Here is a 19,453-nt window from a genome sequence, read left to right as displayed (position 1 = left end):
TTTAACGTTCGTGAATCACCGGTCAACTTGGGTGGTCAATTGTCTATATGAAACCTATTTCAATTAATCAAGTCTTAACAAGTTTGATTGCTTAACATGTTGGAAACATTTAATCATGTAAACATCAATCTCAATTAATATATATAAACATGGAAAAGTTCGGGTCACTACACCAAGCATAACCATAGGTGCTATAGAATGCTTCGGCAGGGTTATACGTAGGATACGGTGGTTGCATCTCTATAGACCAGGGAGGGAATATGGGTTTCGGTGTAGGAATATAGTTTCTACCTATATGTTGGCAATGAGCTATGATTTGGTTCTGATGAACTTGCCAATCTTCAAATGCTCTTTGTCTAGCATTTTCGTACTCCTGTGAAGCTATAAACCTTTGCATTTCTTGCATCTCATTTCCCCCTCCTACATTACCTTGCTGTTGGTTTCTCTCAACCTGTGGATGTCTACCATGGTATGGTACTGCGGTGTTATTTCGCCTCTTCAAAACTTTCGCACCATGGTATACATTTAAACCTATAGTATCGCGGGGTTCTGGTTCTTCGACTAATAATCCCCCCGACTTATATCCATACCGAGATATTCAGCAATCAAAGTAATAAAAATACCACCTCCTATTATGTTATGCGGTCTCATCCCCCGAACCATAGCTGATAAATAATAACCCACACAATACGGTATACTTACAGCGCTTTGTGGGTCTCGAATACACATATGGTAAAACAAATCCTGTTCATTTACTTTTTCCTTGTTCTTACCCCTTTGTGTAATCGAATTAGCTAAAAACCTATGAATTACTCTTAATTCAGCTCTATCTATATCCAAATAAGAGTAATTTCCCCCTTTGAAACGGTGATGGCTTGTCATTTGACTCCACACACTGTGTGTATCAAAATTTTCATCTATCTTTCTACCATTTAGTATCAACCCTCTACAATCGGCAGATGCTAACTCCTCAGGCGTATATATACGTAAAGCCTGAGCCATGTCTAGTAAAGACATGTGGTGCATCGAACCGCCTAACAAAAATCTAATAAAAGAACGATCGGTTAAACTAGCTACCCGATCATTCAACTCTATACTACACAACAATTCTTCACACCATACTTTATATACAGGTCTACGCATGGTAAATAAACGTACCCAGTCATTAAAAGTAGAATTACCATACCTGTGTACAAGTAATTCCCTAATTGGCCCGGCCAATTCTACAGCTTCTAAGGGTCCCCATTCTATGACCCTCGGTACCTCAACAACCTTAGAATTGTAGCGACCCGACCAAACCATGTTTGACGGCGCCGTCTACTTAGGTCCCGTTACGTGGTCATAAGTCTTTAAGACAAAGTTTGACCAAAATATGTCGCCTTCATTTCATAATAAAGATTGTTCCCAAAGTTTACAAGAATTGTTCAACCAATAGTTAAGTTACAACGTTATAATACGAATGAAATCTAGGCGACATGGTTTAAAGTAAAGTCAAAAGACGCTCCATGAAATGCACATATACTCGACATCCAATGCAAGTATCAAATAATGAGCGGAAGCATGTATCATGTATCGTTCAAGGACCTGAGAAAAACATAGAAATCTGTCAACGAAAACGTTGGTGAAATCATAGGTTTAAGTAAGTAAGTACAAGTGAACCACAAGATTTGCATCAATGAAATAATAGTAATACATTCCAAAAGTTTGTTTCACGAGCACCCAATTATCAATGCTTAACATTTCCTTCCATTGAACCCCATCACTTAGTGCTAGAACATACACTGTTTCTCGAAAATATATTTCATTCGTAAACGGTAGCGAACCGTTTGAATGAGGGTTTGTCAAACCCATATGGATCCATACAACATAAGTTCTCGCTTACACCCGGCAAGTGTAACTAATGATAATCGAATTGAGGATTTTGTTCTAAACTCGTATGTAGAATGTTTGTTTTCCTGTACTTGTGTTCACTTAGTAAAAGAAATATTTATGTTTTCTCATCCCAAATGTAAGTTCAAAAAGAGTAAAAGTGGGACTATGATCTCACCTTGAGTGTACGAGTAGTAAAGTACTTCGACAAGTAAATGTGTGCAAAGAACAATGCTAGTCTTGACCTAAACAATAGGTCGTATCAATAACGGTAAACACGATAGGTCAAAGATGTTCAATTAGTCCTATGGCTCGTTATGACTCAATAATGTAGCATGTGAGTCAAGTTGTCATGTTTCATGCAAGGTACAAGTATAAAAACATGTTAGAACGATTGCACAAGTATTTGGTTAAGTTTGATTAAAAGTCAACTTGGTCGGGTCAAAGTCAACAGAAAAGTCAACGGGGTCGGGTTGGATATCCGACAATTTTTCTAAGTTATATAATCATATATGAGCATGTTGGCCAAGTTTCATGTTAATCGGAGGTCCGTAGCATAGCAAACATTTTCATGTCAAATGACCAAGGCGAACAGTCAGTTTTAGCACAATGGGACGGCGTCCCAAAGAGCTAGACGGCGTCCCACAATGAAGGGTGGGACGGCGTCCTGCCATCCTAGACGGCGTCTAGGTTCAAATGGTGGGACGGCGTCCCAAGTATCTGGACGGCGTCCCAAATGCCTTACAGGCCCTGTTTGCTGAATTTCTCAATTGCACGAACCAAAACACAAACCAACACATTTTACAAACCGCGAACAATTAGAACATGTAGTTTATATCATCGGAAAGCTCTTTCGACAAGGAACGCAACTAAGCACTTTTCATCAAGCAAAAACATCATATACTATAACCGAAATCCCGTCAAGCGATCAATAGAGGTTTATTTTCAAGTTTCAAGTTTATCAATTTTAATTTAAGTTTCGGGAATCCAATTTATACATATGATATGCCGTTTTGAAGGTAATTAAGCATACAACACAACCTAACACTTACAACTAACATTCCATGTCATTCAAATCATTAAAAGTCCATTTTAAGTTCATGAAACCTTAATCTAAATTCACCAAATTTCATAATCAAGTTTAGGAGGTTTCATTAATCAAACTATACATCATAATGAAGCTAGTAACACTAGAAACACAATTAAAACATGATCTCTTAGCATCAAACAACATATGAACACTCAAATTTCAAGATCAACACACCAAAATTCAAGTTCATGCTAGTTACACTAAAACAACGAGATCGAGCATATAAATCACATAAACAAACTAGACTCGAGCCATAGACACTAATTAACAACCTTATAACTTAAAAATCTCAAGAACACAAGAATTAGTGATTTTAGAAAGTTACCCAAAATTGATGAAATCGGTATGGAAACGAAGAGGAGATCACGAGGAGTTCAAATATGCAATTTGTTTTGATCGAATCCTTCTTGAACGAATTTGGATGATGATTGAAGGTTTGAGGGTTTTGAGAGAAAAAGGGTGAAGTATTATTTGGGAGGTGATAAAATGAATGGAGAGGAAAGAGTTGACTAGTTGACCTAGTCATCTCTTTCTCCATTTGGCAACTTTAGTCCCTCAACTTAGGAAACGGGTACGGGAATTACCTAAACGAGATAATTCAAACGCGTATTAACGAGATGTGTTATAAACATATAACGGAACTTAAATAGTTAAACGGAAAAGTAAATGGAAAAAGGCGGGATGTTACATTACCTACACCTTAAAAGAAATTTCGTCCCGAAATTTAAGTAGGCGTAGTAGTCGTTGTTTCTTCCTCGAGATCTTGCGTTTCCGAATTCACGAATAGATGAGGATACTTCCTTTGCATTTGATCTTGTCTTTCCCAAGTAAACTCGGGTCCTCTTTTGGCATTCCAACGAACCTTGACAATCGGGATTCGGCTTTGTTTCAATGTCTTGACGGAGGTGTCCACAATTTCAACCGGTTCCTCCACAAAATGAAGTTTGTCATCAATAGTAAGTTCTTCGAGAGGGATGACGATATCGGGTTCGGCAAGACACTTTTTCAAGTTAGATACATGGAAGGTAGGATGAACGGAGTTCAATTGAGGCGGAAGATCTAAACGATAAGCAACGGTTCCAATACGCTCCAAGATTTCGAAAGGACCAATATACCGCGGATTTAGCTTCCCGCGTTTCCCAAAACGGATTACACCCTTCCAAGGTGCGACTTTTAACATTACTCGGTCACCGACTTGAAATTCAAGATCGTTGCGTCGTTTGTCGGTATAGCTCTTTTGACGACTTCGGGCCGTCCTAAGCCTATCTCGGATTTGAACGATTTTCTCGGTGGTTTCGTGAATGAGTTCGGGTCCGGTGATTTGCACGTCGCCTACCTCGGCCCAACAAAGAGGTGAACGACATTTGCGGCCATATAGCGCTTCAAAAGGTGCGGCTTTAATACTCGCGTGATAACTATTGTTGTAAGAGAACTCGGCGAGAGGTAAGTGCTTGTCCCAAGCTTTTCCGAAATCAACCACGCAAGCTCGTAACATGTCCTCTAAGGTTTGAATTGTACGTTCGCTTTGTCCATCGGTTTGAGGATGATATGCGGTGCTCATGTCTAAACGTGTTCCCAACGCTTCTTGCAATGTACGCCAAAATCTAGAAACGAAACGACCATCTCGGTCGGAGATAATCGATAAAGGTACACCGTGTCGGGCTACGATCTCCTTAATGTAAAGTTGTGCAAGTTTCTCCATTTTGTCCGTTTCTTTCATGGCAAGGAAGTGTGCGGATTTGGTGAGACGGTCAACAATAACCCAAATGGTATCATAACCGCCCGTCGTTTTTGGTAGCTTGGTGATAAAATCCATCGTTATCCCTTCCCACTTCCATTGCGGGATCTCGGGTTGTTGAAGTAATCCGGACGGTCTTTGGTGTTCGGCCTTGACTTTGGAACATGTCAAACACTTGGAAACATAAGTAGCTACGTCCCTTTTGATGTTCGGCCACCAATATAGTTGTTTAAGGTCGTGGTACATCTTATTGGCACCGGGGTGAATCGAGTATCGTGACTTATGGGCTTCATCTAAAATAAGGCTTCGTAGATCCCCATAACTAGGCACCCAAATTCTTCCGGCGAAATATCGGAGTCCGGTTTCTTTAACTTCGAATCGAGAGGTGAGGACGTTCAAGTGTTCGAGAGAGATGTTTTCATCCTTGAGAGCCTCATCTTGGGCTACCCGAATTTGGCTATTAAGGTTGGTGTGAATGGTGATGTTTAAAGCTCGGACACGGAGAGGCACCGCTCTTTCTTTTCGACTTAAGGCATCGGCTACTACATTTGCCTTCCCGGGATGGTAACGAAGCTCGCAATCGTAATCGTTTAAGGTTTCAATCCACCTTCGTTGTCTCATGTTTAGTTGCTTTTGATCGAAAATGTGTTGGAGACTTTTGTGGTCGGTAAAGATAGTACTCTTGGTTCCATAAAGATAGTGTCTCCACATTTTAAGTGCAAAGACAACAGCTCCGAGTTCGAGATCATGCGTCGTGTAGTTTCGTTCATGAATTTTGAGTTGTCGAGAAGCATAAGCAATGACTTTCGTTCGTTGCATCAATACACACCCAAAACCATGTTTTGAGGCATCGCAATATACAACAAAGTCATCATTGCCTTCGGGAAGTGACAAGATAGGAGCGGTGGTTAGCTTCGTTTTCAAGATTTGGAATGTGGATTCATGTTCGGTCGCCCAAATGAATTTCTTTCCCTTGTGAGTCAATGCGGTTAGAGGACGTGCAACCAAAGAGAAATTTTCGATGAATCTACGATAGTACCCGGCGAGACCCAAAAATTGACGAATGTGAGTAGGAGTAGTAGGAGTCTCCCATTTACTAATGGCTTCGATTTTCGTGGGATCGACTTTAATACCTTGATCACTTACAACATGACCAAGAAATTGAACTTCCTTTAACCAAAATTCACACTTGGAGAATTTGGCATAGAGTTGTTCTTGTCTTAAAAGTTCAAGCACAAGTCGGAGGTGTTCCTCGTGTTCTTCTTCGCTTTTTGAATAGACTAAAATATCATCGATGAACACGATAACGAATTTGTCAAGATACGGTTTGCACACGCGGTTCATAAGATCCATGAACACCGCCGGTGCGTTAGTGAGACCAAATGGCATGACAAGGAATTCATAACTACCATAACGAGTTCGGAAAGCGGTTTTGGAGACATCTTCCCCCTTAACCCTCAATTGATGATAACCCGAGCGGAGATCGATTTTCGAATATACACAAGACCCTTGTAGTTGATCAAAGAGGTCATCGATGCGAGGAAGAGGATATCGGTTCTTAACCGTCAATTTATTTAGTTCACGATAATCAATGCACATTCGTAGGGATCCGTCTTTCTTTTTAACAAACAAAATAGGAGCGCCCCAAGGTGAATGGCTAGGTTGGATAAAACCACGATCAAGTAGTTCTTGGATTTGACTTTGCAATTCTTGCATTTCGGATGGGGCGAGTCTATATGGTGCACGTGCTACGGGTGCGGCCCCCGGAATAAGATCGATTTGGAATTCAACCGGTCGATGAGGCGGAAGACCCGGCAATTCGTCGGGAAATACATCGGAATAGTCACTAACAATTGGCACATCATCGATATGCTTATCATCGGGCTCGACTTTCTTAACGTGGGCAAGGATCGCAAAACAACCCTTACGGAGCAGTTTTCTAACTTTAAGGCACGAAACGAGGTTGAGTCTGGGGCAACTCTTATCGCCATAAACAATCAAAGGTTCACCATTCTCGATAGGAATTCGGATTGCGTTAAGATCACAAAGGATGTGAGATTTCGTTTTGGCTAACCAATTCATACCGATTATTACATCAAAGCTTCCTAGTTCCATGGGTATCAAGTCAATTTCAAATTCCTTACCCAAAATGTTTATCGTACACCCTCGGTAATATGTGTTGGCACTTAATAGTTTCCCGTTAGCCACTTCAATGGTATAAGCGGTATCTAATGGAAGAGGTGGAGTGCTAAAAGAATGAGTCAAAGTCTCGGATACAAAGCATTTATCGGCACCCGAATCGAATAAGCAAGAGACATAAGAATTGTTGAGAAGAAACGTACCCGTGACTAGTTCAGTGTCATCCCGGGCTTCCTCGGTGTTGATGTTGAAAGCTCGGCCGCGCGTATTGGTGTTATCTTTCCTTTTCGGGCATGCATTTCTATAATGACCCGTTTGACCACATTCGTAACAAGTGCCCGTCTTTGGTGCATTGGGCCACTTTCGAGCAACGGGAGTGGCACTTTTACAATCGTTGGCCTTATGACCAACTCCTTGGCACCGGTGGCAAATTAACTTGCCACATTCACCAAAGTGATGTTTGTTGCATTTGTTGCAAAGAGGTAGGTTCCCGGCATAACCCTTCTTGCCGTCGAAAGTGAAGGATTTCTTGGCAAAGTTGTTGTTGCTTGATTGGGAGGGTTCCCACTTTCTTTTGTTGCCGCCCGATTTATCCTCGGCCTTAGGTGCCGGAACTACGATTTCGTCAACCGTTTCAATTAGTTGGCGAGCCATGTTCATAGCGGCTTGATGAGTAGTGGGTTTGGATGACATCACCCCTTGTTTGATGCTTTTTGGAAGACCGAGCATGTAGAGCTCAATCCTTTGAGATTCGGGGTTAACAAGATTAGGACACATCAAGGATAGTTCGGCGAAGCGTTGATTATAAGCTTTAAGATCGTTTCCGACCGCTTTCAAAGCTCTTAGTTCTTCCTCAAGTTTTCGGGTTTCTTCGCGCGGAAAATATTCAACAATCATCTTTTCCTTTAGATCGGCCCAAGAGAGGGCATGAGCTTCATCGGTACCCACCGATTGAACATAGGTGTTCCACCATGTTAGAGCAATTCCGGAGAAAGTGTGAGTGGAGTATTTGACCTTGTCTTGGTCCCGACAACCGCTTATGCTAAAGACGGCTTCCGTTTGCTCAAACCATCGGGTGAGCACGACCGGTCCCCCGGTTCCATCAAAAGTGTGAGGTTTGCATCCCATGAAAGCTTTATAGGAGCATCCCTCGTTTGAGTTTCCGGCTCCATTGTTGTTGTTGTTGTTGTTGTTATTGTGGTTGTTATTATTATTGTTGTTGGATGAGTGACCGGCCATGGCCGCATCTACGGCGGTTGCTATCATTCGTTCGAGAGCTTGTTCAGGAGTTTCATTGCGGCGTACACGACGAGGAGCCATTGTTCCTTCAAGACACAAGAATATCATTGATTAGTATTCTCAATAATACTAACCGTGATATAGAATAAAGATAAAGAGAAGTTTTTCCTCGACTCGCCTTAAATTCTTTATGTCATAATGTCGGAACGTTCATATGAGTCACCGTAATATAATCCCGGAAATTATATTACCCTGATTCATATGTGCATTCGACATCATTTCATATAGTCAAGGTGGCGCGTCGATCAAATTAAACAACGTGAGATTAAGATGAACTAAGAGTAGGTATGAGTAGAAGCGTTCGAGTATAAATGCACAAGTAGTCAAGTAATTCCTACTTCAAGTCTATATGCCGGTTGTAGTCTAGACTCACTAATGTACCCTATGACTCGGGGTTGACACCAATGAACTCTAAATCCCTACAACCAACGCTCTGATACCATCTGTAGCGACCCGACCAAACCATGTTTGACGGCGCCGTCTACTTAGGTCCCGTTACGTGGTCATAAGTCTTTAAGACAAAGTTTGACCAAAATATGTCGCCTTCATTTCATAATAAAGATTGTTCCCAAAGTTTACAAGAATTGTTCAACCAATAGTTAAGTTACAACGTTATAATACGAATGAAATCTAGGCGACATGGTTTAAAGTAAAGTCAAAAGACGCTCCATGAAATGCACATATACTCGACATCCAATGCAAGTATCAAATAATGAGCGGAAGCATGTATCATGTATCGTTCAAGGACCTGAGAAAAACATAGAAATCTGTCAACGAAAACGTTGGTGAAATCATAGGTTTAAGTAAGTAAGTACAAGTGAACCACAAGATTTGCATCAATGAAATAATAGTAATACATTCCAAAAGTTTGTTTCACGAGCACCCAATTATCAATGCTTAACATTTCCTTCCATTGAACCCCATCACTTAGTGCTAGAACATACACTGTTTCTCGAAAATATATTTCATTCGTAAACGGTAGCGAACCGTTTGAATGAGGGTTTGTCAAACCCATATGGATCCATACAACATAAGTTCTCGCTTACACCCGGCAAGTGTAACTAATGATAATCGAATTGAGGATTTTGTTCTAAACTCGTATGTAGAATGTTTGTTTTCCTGTACTTGTGTTCACTTAGTAAAAGAAATATTTATGTTTTCTCATCCCAAATGTAAGTTCAAAAAGAGTAAAAGTGGGACTATGATCTCACCTTGAGTGTACGAGTAGTAAAGTACTTCGACAAGTAAATGTGTGCAAAGAACAATGCTAGTCTTGACCTAAACAATAGGTCGTATCAATAACGGTAAACACGATAGGTCAAAGATGTTCAATTAGTCCTATGGCTCGTTATGACTCAATAATGTAGCATGTGAGTCAAGTTGTCATGTTTCATGCAAGGTACAAGTATAAAAACATGTTAGAACGATTGCACAAGTATTTGGTTAAGTTTGATTAAAAGTCAACTTGGTCGGGTCAAAGTCAACAGAAAAGTCAACGGGGTCGGGTTGGATATCCGACAATTTTTCTAAGTTATATAATCATATATGAGCATGTTGGCCAAGTTTCATGTTAATCGGAGGTCCGTAGCATAGCAAACATTTTCATGTCAAATGACCAAGGCGAACAGTCAGTTTTAGCACAATGGGACGGCGTCCCAAAGAGCTAGACGGCGTCCCACAATGAAGGGTGGGACGGCGTCCTGCCATCCTAGACGGCGTCTAGGTTCAAATGGTGGGACGGCGTCCCAAGTATCTGGACGGCGTCCCAAATGCCTTACAGGCCCTGTTTGCTGAATTTCTCAATTGCACGAACCAAAACACAAACCAACACATTTTACAAACCGCGAACAATTAGAACATGTAGTTTATATCATCGGAAAGCTCTTTCGACAAGGAACGCAACTAAGCACTTTTCATCAAGCAAAAACATCATATACTATAACCGAAATCCCGTCAAGCGATCAATAGAGGTTTATTTTCAAGTTTCAAGTTTATCAATTTTAATTTAAGTTTCGGGAATCCAATTTATACATATGATATGCCGTTTTGAAGGTAATTAAGCATACAACACAACCTAACACTTACAACTAACATTCCATGTCATTCAAATCATTAAAAGTCCATTTTAAGTTCATGAAACCTTAATCTAAATTCACCAAATTTCATAATCAAGTTTAGGAGGTTTCATTAATCAAACTATACATCATAATGAAGCTAGTAACACTAGAAACACAATTAAAACATGATCTCTTAGCATCAAACAACATATGAACACTCAAATTTCAAGATCAACACACCAAAATTCAAGTTCATGCTAGTTACACTAAAACAACGAGATCGAGCATATAAATCACATAAACAAACTAGACTCGAGCCATAGACACTAATTAACAACCTTATAACTTAAAAATCTCAAGAACACAAGAATTAGTGATTTTAGAAAGTTACCCAAAATTGATGAAATCGGTATGGAAACGAAGAGGAGATCACGAGGAGTTCAAATATGCAATTTGTTTTGATCGAATCCTTCTTGAACGAATTTGGATGATGATTGAAGGTTTGAGGGTTTTGAGAGAAAAAGGGTGAAGTATTATTTGGGAGGTGATAAAATGAATGGAGAGGAAAGAGTTGACTAGTTGACCTAGTCATCTCTTTCTCCATTTGGCAACTTTAGTCCCTCAACTTAGGAAACGGGTACGGGAATTACCTAAACGAGATAATTCAAACGCGTATTAACGAGATGTGTTATAAACATATAACGGAACTTAAATAGTTAAACGGAAAAGTAAATGGAAAAAGGCGGGATGTTACAAGAATGAAGAGTATGCAAACCCCTTTGATATTTTGGATAATCTATCCAAAGTCTGTCAAATCTCAGGTTCGGGTGCAACTCTTCCAAGTGCATATCAGAAAAGGTCATGACTGGATGAGGTATATCCTGCTTGTAGTAGTTATCCACCTCCTGTTGTTCCGCATTCTCAGTAGGAGCATTGTGGGCTTGGGATGAAGATTCACCCCTTTCAGTCTGCAAAACACATCAAACACAATTTTTGTGCATCCAAATATGCATTAGTGTCAGCAAAATCATCAATCAAAATAATTACAATGACATGATCAATTTATATCAAACTTAAGCTCATTTTCATATTTTCATCAAATCTACACTTTTTCAAATAAGCATATACGAAAATGTTCGCCAAGTTCATAAGCATTCAACTCAAATAACATGTCAAAATAATCATTACTAGCAATTAAACAAGTTTCAAATGGCATTATCTTTCAAAAATCAAGTTCATGAATTTTAGACTTGAAAAAGTCCACTTTAATTCTCAAAATCATGTTTAGGCTCAAAGTTTGGATCATTTAACTACCTAGACATGTTACACTACTTAATTTAGCAACAATTCATGACAAAAATCGACCATAACCTGTTTATATCAAAAAGCCCCAAATTGCTCAAGAACACAAACCCTAGATTACTCAAAATTTGAAGTTTAAGGCTTCTAATCATGTTAAACAGCATCAATCTAGGTTATACAAGCATAATACATAAACAATTTAAGCCTAATTTCACTAAAAAGCATCAAAATCAAATTGGGGAAAAAATTGCTCAAGAACACTAATTTCGGATTAAATAGTGTTTAGGTGTAGAAATTTACCGTTTTTCTTGAGTAATTCCTTGATAGCATCCTTCTCAACATGATTTTAGTAAAAAATTTGGTGATTAACGGTTAAAAATTGTGATTTTGGGGTGTATTTTTCGGGTTTTTGTTCGCAGTGTTTTTCTTTGAGTTTGTGGTGTGTGGTTTCAAACTGATTAGTTTTTTACGTTTTATTTTTTTTCTGGGTTTTGGTCCCTCCGCGAGTCGCGGAGATTTCCCCTTCAAACTCCGCGAGTCGCGGAGTTTGTTTATTTTTTTTATTTTTTTTTATTTTACATCTTATACTAATTAAAACAATTAATTAATTAATTTAAAATTTTGTTTCCCTTGTTATTTAGGACGAGGTCGTTTCGGATCGATGTCCTAGTCCGTTCCTCGACAAAATTTTAAAATTTATCTTTTTGTAGCGATTGTTTTAAAAGCTAAGATTTTTGGGTTTTTTTTAATGTTTTTGGCATACTTTTAATTCAATAAGATTAAAAATAATGATAATAAAAGTTCTCGTCCCTCCCTTGGGTAAAGCAATTTCGGTTCAAAGACCAAGTCTTCAACTTACGACGAATTTTAAAAATCATATTTTTAACTTAATGAGATAAAGTATATTTTTGTTTTTAAATTCACACAACTTAAATATAAAATTTAAAATTAATATTAAAAATTCACACCAAACTTAAAATTTGAAATGCATAAAATTAAAATTCATATTTTAAAAATTAAAAATTCACACCAATCTTAATTTAAAAATTCATATTATAAATTCACACCAAACTTATATTAATTTTTCAAATATTTACAATTTTAAATATATTGATTTTACAAAGTTTACAATATTAATTTAAGATTTATATATTAATTTTAAAAACATGGTAAAAATAAAATTAAAAATCTTTTTGGCTTTTTATCCCACTTTAATCAATCAAATATTATCAAAAATATGTGCCCCTCTTTTCGGTAAAGTAATTTCGGTTCCAAGATCTAATTTAACTCATGACGAATTTTTGAAATATTTTGGGTTGATTGATTAAAGATATTTATACCTTAAGAATAAACGTTAAATTTCGCAGTGATGTAATAAATTTTTGAATGATATCAATAATTTCGGTCGCCAAACCTAATTTTATTCAATACCAATTTAATACTTTTTAGCGAACAAATTAGCGTTTATTATCAAAAGGTTAAAAATAAAAAAAAATAAAATAAAAACTGTACAGACATACCTGTGAAATAGATTTCTTAGTTATATGATCTATCCCATTCATAAGATAGTCGGTTTAATTGGTTTTCCATAGCTACATAGGCGTAACCTCGAGCATTCAGTGTCTTTTCTTCTAAACATATGAACGGTCCGTCTCTGCATAAAGTAACAAATTCGGTGTTTGAATAGGTTTGATTATTTGAACATTTACCTCCATGTGACCATTTTCCGCATTTGTGACATCTTTCTAGGTGTCGTGCTCTTCTTTTCGCTGCGGATTTTGATTTTCCTTTACCAAATTGTAACTTATTATCTTCGCATCTGGATTCTTTTCTAACTCCGTCCATTCTTTCTCTGATTACTGATACTAGTTCACTCGGTAGTATGTCATTATTACGTTTAGTGATCAAAGCGTGTAGCATTAGACCATGGTTTAGTTCACAGGCAGTCTTCATTTCCTAAAAAAATAAAAATTCAGAATGGGGGGAGAAGACTAGTTCTTTAGGGTCTGCTAGGGAAAGACCATTCGGGTTCCATTTTCGAGAACTACACGAAAACAGATAATCTAACTCTAACAGAAATACATATTATCCTTTAAAGACTTGATTCTCCCCACACTTAGTTAGCCGTGGTGTCGAAATTGTGATTAACTTCGTTATCGACTTCCATCGGACCATGTATGTAATGTTTAACTCTGTGACCATTAACTTTAAATTCAATCCCTTTTGAATTTATTAATTCTATCATTCCGTATGGAAAAACTCTTTTGACTATGAATGGTCCAGACCATCTTGATTTCAATTTTCCAGGAAATAGCTTGAATCGTGAATTGAAAAGAAGAACTCTGTCTCCTTCCTTAAATTCTTTTGAACTTCTGATTCTTTTATCATGCCATTTCTTCGTTCTTTCCTTATAGATTAACGAATTATCGTATGCTTCATGTCTTAATTCTTCTAATTCGTTTAGTTGACTTAATCGTAGACGTCCGGCTTCATGTAAATCAAGATTACATGTCTTCAAAGCCCAAAATGCTTTGTGTTCAATTTCTACTGGAAGATGACATGCTTTTCCATAAACAAGTCTAAAAGGTGTGGTTCCAATTGGAGTTTTGTAGGCTGTTCTAAAAGCCCAGAGTGCATCCTCCAATTTAATGGACCATTCCTTCGGATTTGATCCTACGGTTTTCTCTAGAATACATTTTAAAGCTCGGTTGGTATTTTCAACTTGTCCACTTGTTTGTGGATGATATGCGGTGGAGATTTTATGAGTTACTCCATATCTTTTAAGAACTTTCTCAAGTTGATTATTACAGAAATGAGTACCCCGATCACTTATTAAAGCTTTCGGTGTTCCAAACCTTGCAAAAAGACGTTTTAAAAAGTTGACTACAACTCGTTCATCGTTAGTTGGGAGAGTTTGTGCTTCCGCCCATTTAGATACATAATCAATGGCTACGAGTATATATAGATTATTATGAGATTTTGGAAATGGACCCATAAAGTCAATACCCCAAATGTCAAATACTTCACATACTTGGATGACATTTTGTGGCATTTCATCACGTTGACTTATTTTTCCGGCCCTTTGACAAGCATCACAGGATTTGCAAAGAAGGTGTGCGTCTTTGTAAATTGTAGGCCAATAGAATCCAGCATCATAAACTTTTCTTGCTGTTAGTTGAGGCCCATAATGCCCTCCTGTTGGTCCTGTGTGACAATGGTTTAATATTTTACTAGCTTCATCTCCAAATACACATCGGCGTATTATTCCATCGGGACAACTTTTAAATAGATGTGGATCTTCCCAAAAATAGTGTTTTATATCACTGAAGAATTTCTTTCGTCTTTGGTACGATAATCCTTTTTCAAGGAATCCACAAACTAAGTAGTTTGCATAGTCTGTAAACCATGGGATTTCTTTATAATCTATCTTCAATAGATATTCATCAGGAAAGTTGTCTTGTATGGCCGATTCATTTAGAACTTCTAATTCGGGATTTTCAAGACGAGAAAGATGATCAGCGGCGAGATTTTCTGCTCCTCTTTTATCTCGAATTTCAATATCAAACTCTTGTAAGAGTAAGATCCAACGGATTAATCTTGGTTTAGCATCTTGTTTTGAAAATAAGTATCTAAGAGCAGAATGGTCGGTATAGACCACCGTTTTTGCTAGAACGAGATATGATCGAAATTTGTCAAAAGCAAAGACAATAGCAAGGAGTTCTTTTTCAGTAGTTGTATAGTTCGTTTGTGCTCCTTGTAACGTCTTACTAGCATAATATATAGGTTGAAATCGTTTTTCAATCCTTTGTCCTAAAACGGCTCCCATTGCAAAATCAGTTGCATCGCACATTAGTTCAAATGGTAGATTCCAATTTGGTGTTATCATAATAGGCGCATTAGTGAGTTTTTCTTTAAGAATATTAAAAGATTTGATACACTCATCTGAAAAGATGAATGCAACAACAACACAACAACAACAGTACCCAATACCACTTGAGTGGTGTATGGGGGAGGTGAGATGTAGACAATCCTTCCCTTATCCGAGAATAAAAACAAGTCATTTCTCCACCCAGAAAAGTAGAGAAAGTCATCCCTCTCTTTATTCGGCGGATAAAGAGATTGCTTCCGAGTGGACCTCCGGCCTTTTTTTATTTATTTATAAAAATAGTAAAAAAAAAAAAAAAAAAAAAAAAAATATATATATATATATATATATATATATATATATATATATATATATATATATATATATATATATATATATATATATATATATATATATATATATATATATATTGAGACGCCATGAAAATGATAGAATCAAAATTTCATGGGTTTAAAAGTCTCCCTGAAAATCAATTTAGGCTCTAAGCGGCTAAAAAATAAAAATACTAATACTAGTACTAGTGTTAGTAAAACATAGTTAAAAGCAATAGTAATAATATTAATACCACAAATAATATTAATAATTTATATTAACACACCCATAATACACTAATAGTAATAATAATAATAATAATAATAAAAGTAATAATAATAATAATAATAATAATAAAAATAACAATAATAAAAGTAATAGTAGTAGTCGTAATAGTACCAGTACTAGTAATACCAAGAGTATTATAGTAGTAGTAACAATAATAAAAATAATACTAATAGTAATAGTAATAATAATAATAATAATAATAATAATAATAATAATAATAATAATAATAATAATAATAATAATAATAATAAAAATAATAGTAATAATAAAAATAATAATAATAAAAATAATAATAATAATAAAAACTAACAATAATAATATAGATATAATAATAATAATAAATATAGTAATAATAATAATAAAAAAGTAATAAAAAGCAAAAAAAAGCCAAAGTAAGAAACCTAATGAGAAATACTATTAAAAATAAAAAATAACATAATAGGACGTAACCCTACTCGACTATTCTAATTCTAGCCCTCCACGCACCCCTATCAGAAGTCATGTCCTCAGTCAGCGAAAGCTCCCTCATGTCGAGCCTAAGTCTATCCATCCACCTACGTGTAGGTCTACCCCTTCTCCTTACGCCATCGACCGTGAGTGCCTCGACTCTCCTTACCGGGGCAATACGAGGTCGCCTCATCATAGGAGTGGCAATTTTAGAAAAATCTTTTATGAAACGTCGGTAAAAACCGGCATGCCCTAGAAAACTCCTAACTCCTCTAACATTGGTGGGATGTGGAAGTTTAGCAATTACATCTACTTTAGCTCTATCCACTTCAATTCCTTCTTTTGAAATTTTATGACCAAGAACGATGCCTTCTTTAACCATAAAATGGCATTTCTCCTAATTAAGTACTAGATTTGATTGTTCGCATCTAATAAGCATTCGTTCCAGATTAACTAGACATGATTCAAATGTATCACCGAAGACTGAAAAGTCATCCATGAAAACTTCCATGCATTCTTCTATCATGTCGTGAAAAATTGCCATCATACACCTTTGAAAGGTTGCAGGGGCGTTACAAAGTCCAAATGGCATGCGTTTGTAAGCAAAAGTACCATAAGGGCACGTGAATGTGGTTTTCTCTTGATCTTTGGGTGCTATTGGAATTTGAAAATATCCGGAAAATCCATCTAGGAAACAATAGTAACTATTTCCGGCTAATCTTTCCAACATTTGATCTATGAAAGGTAAGGGAAAGTGATCTTTTCTGGTGGCGTCATTTAATTTTCTATAATCAGTACATACACGCCATCCTGTTACAGTCCTAGTAGGAATAAGCTCATTTTTCTCATTTATAATGACAGTCATGCCACCCTTCTTAGGCACGCATTGAACTGGGCTTACCCATGGACTATCAGAAATTGGATATATCAAACCTGCATCTAGCAGTTTAATAATCTCTTTTTTAACTACATCTTGCATATTTGGATTTAGTCTTCGTTGGCGTTGCACATACGTTTTATGACCTTCTTCCATAAGGATTTTATGTGTGCAATACGAAGGACTTATTCCTTTAATATCATGAATCTTCCATGCAATGGCTGGTTTATGAGCTTTCAACACAGAAATGAGTTGTGATTTCTCATTTTCAGTAAGAGAAGACGATATTATTACAGGTAATTCAGATTCACCATGTAAATAAGCGTATTCCAAATGGTTTGGAAGTGGCTTTAACTCTAATTTCGGAGTTCTTCTATCGATGATTTGTATCGATATCTGTCTTCTTCTTTTAGCATTTGAATTTCTTCTGTTGTTGGTTCATATCCATTAGCTATAAGTGTAGCTAACATTTCAGCTTCATCAATTGGTTCATTACCTTTTCCTAAAGAACATTCTCCTGTTCCTTGTAATTCTGGAAATTCTTCTAATAATTCTGCATGTGCATCTATGGTTAGAATATAATAACATGTATCATCTGCAGATTGTGGTTGTTGCATTGCTCTATCAACTAAAAAGGTAACACTCTCATCCTCTATACTTAGGGTCAGTTTCTTACCGAACACGTCTATCATTGCTTTAGCCGTATTTAAGAATGGTCTTCCTAATATGAGAGGAACTTGAGAATCTTCTTCCATGTCCAAAACAACAAAATCTACTGGAAATACTAAAGTACCAACTTTAACTAGCATGTTCTCCATTATCCCTCTAGGATATTTTATTGATCTATCGGCTAGTTGTATGCTTATTCTGGTTGGTTTCAATTCTCCAAAGTCTAGTTTAGCGTATAGTGAATACGGCATTAGATTTATACTAGCACCTAAATCTGCTAATGCTTCTATTGAACTAAGACTACCCAGAAAACATGGAATTGTGAAACTTCCTGGATCAGATAATTTTTCTGGTATCTTATTCAATAGCACTGCTGAACAATTAGCATTCATAGTAACAGCCGATAGTTCTTCCATTTTCTTTCTATTTGAGATTAGATCTTTCAAGAATTTAGCATATCTAGGCATTCCTGAAATCACATCAATGAAAGGAAGATTTACATTTATCTGTTTAAACATATCCAAGAATTTGGATTGCTCGGCTTCAAGTTTCTCTTTCTTCATTTTACTCGGGTAAGGAAGTGGTGGTTGGTATGGTTTAACATAAGGTTTATCCTTAGCTGTGTTATCTTCATTAACCTTTTCAACTACCGGTTCTTTTTCCTTATCTTGATCAGGTTGTGGTTCTTGTGGAGTAGGAATAGCTTCATCAGAAGTTACAGGTATTTCAGGTGGTTTAAGTGTTGTACCAATTCTTGTGGTAATGGCTTTAGCTGTTTCATTCCGGGGGTTAGCATTTGTATCACTAGGTAGACTTCCCGGTTTTCTTTCACCTATTAACCTTGCTAGGTTACTTACTTCTTGTTCCAGATTTTGAATAGAAGCTTGTTGATTTCTAAATGCTTGAGCATTTTGTTCATTAGTTTGTTTCTGAGATGTGAAAAATTGCGTTTGAGTTTCAACTAGCTTCGTCATCATATCTTCTAAATTCGGCTTTTTATCATCGGTTTGTTGTGGTGGTTTGTTTTGAAAATTAGGTCTTTGCTGATTGTAAGTATTATTGGATACTTGTTGATTGCTAGGACCTTGTTGGTTGTTGTATGGAATATTTCGGTTATAATTCTGGTTTTGATTGTAAATTGGTCTTGGCGGTTGATAATTATTCTGATAATTATTTTCAGGCCTTTGGTTTATGTATGAAATATTCTCTCTTTGTTCCATTGTTAATTCAATACTGAGACAATCTTTTGTCAAATGCGGTCCTCCACACTGCTCACAACTAATTCGTATTGAGTGAATATCTTTAGTCATCTTTTCCATTCGTCTCTCCACAGCATCTATCTTTGCGGAAATGGAATCTAAGTCATGGCTAGAATCGGCTCTAGCTGCTTTAGATGATCTAACGATATCTTTTTCTTGGTGCCACTCATGTGAGTGGGAAGCAGTGTTATCAATAATTTTGTAAGCATCAGTTTCGGTTT

At 36.9% G+C, this 19,453-nt stretch overlaps 2 long non-coding RNA genes across 2 annotated transcripts; both read right to left on the bottom strand.

Annotated features, from left to right (window-relative positions):
- Positions 1–1,384: 1,384 nt before the first annotated feature.
- Positions 1,385–3,463, bottom strand: LOC139891784 (uncharacterized). The gene is made up of 3 exons (XR_011773835.1): positions 3,285–3,463; positions 2,048–2,114; positions 1,385–1,584 (listed from the first exon to the last, which is right to left on the bottom strand). It is a non-coding gene; the product is annotated as an uncharacterized lncRNA (long non-coding RNA).
- A 5,220-nt stretch (positions 3,464–8,683) lies between these two features.
- On the bottom strand, positions 8,684–10,762 carry LOC139891783 (uncharacterized). Its single transcript, XR_011773834.1, has 3 exons — positions 10,584–10,762; positions 9,347–9,413; positions 8,684–8,883 (listed from the first exon to the last, which is right to left on the bottom strand). It is a non-coding gene; the product is annotated as an uncharacterized lncRNA (long non-coding RNA).
- Positions 10,763–19,453: the final 8,691 nt, after the last annotated feature.

Source organism: Rutidosis leptorrhynchoides, chromosome 2, assembly GCF_046630445.1.
Source record: "Rutidosis leptorrhynchoides isolate AG116_Rl617_1_P2 chromosome 2, CSIRO_AGI_Rlap_v1, whole genome shotgun sequence".
NCBI classification, from domain to species: domain Eukaryota; kingdom Viridiplantae; phylum Streptophyta; class Magnoliopsida; order Asterales; family Asteraceae; genus Rutidosis; species Rutidosis leptorrhynchoides.
This window is presented reverse-complemented; position numbering and strand designations above follow the sequence as displayed.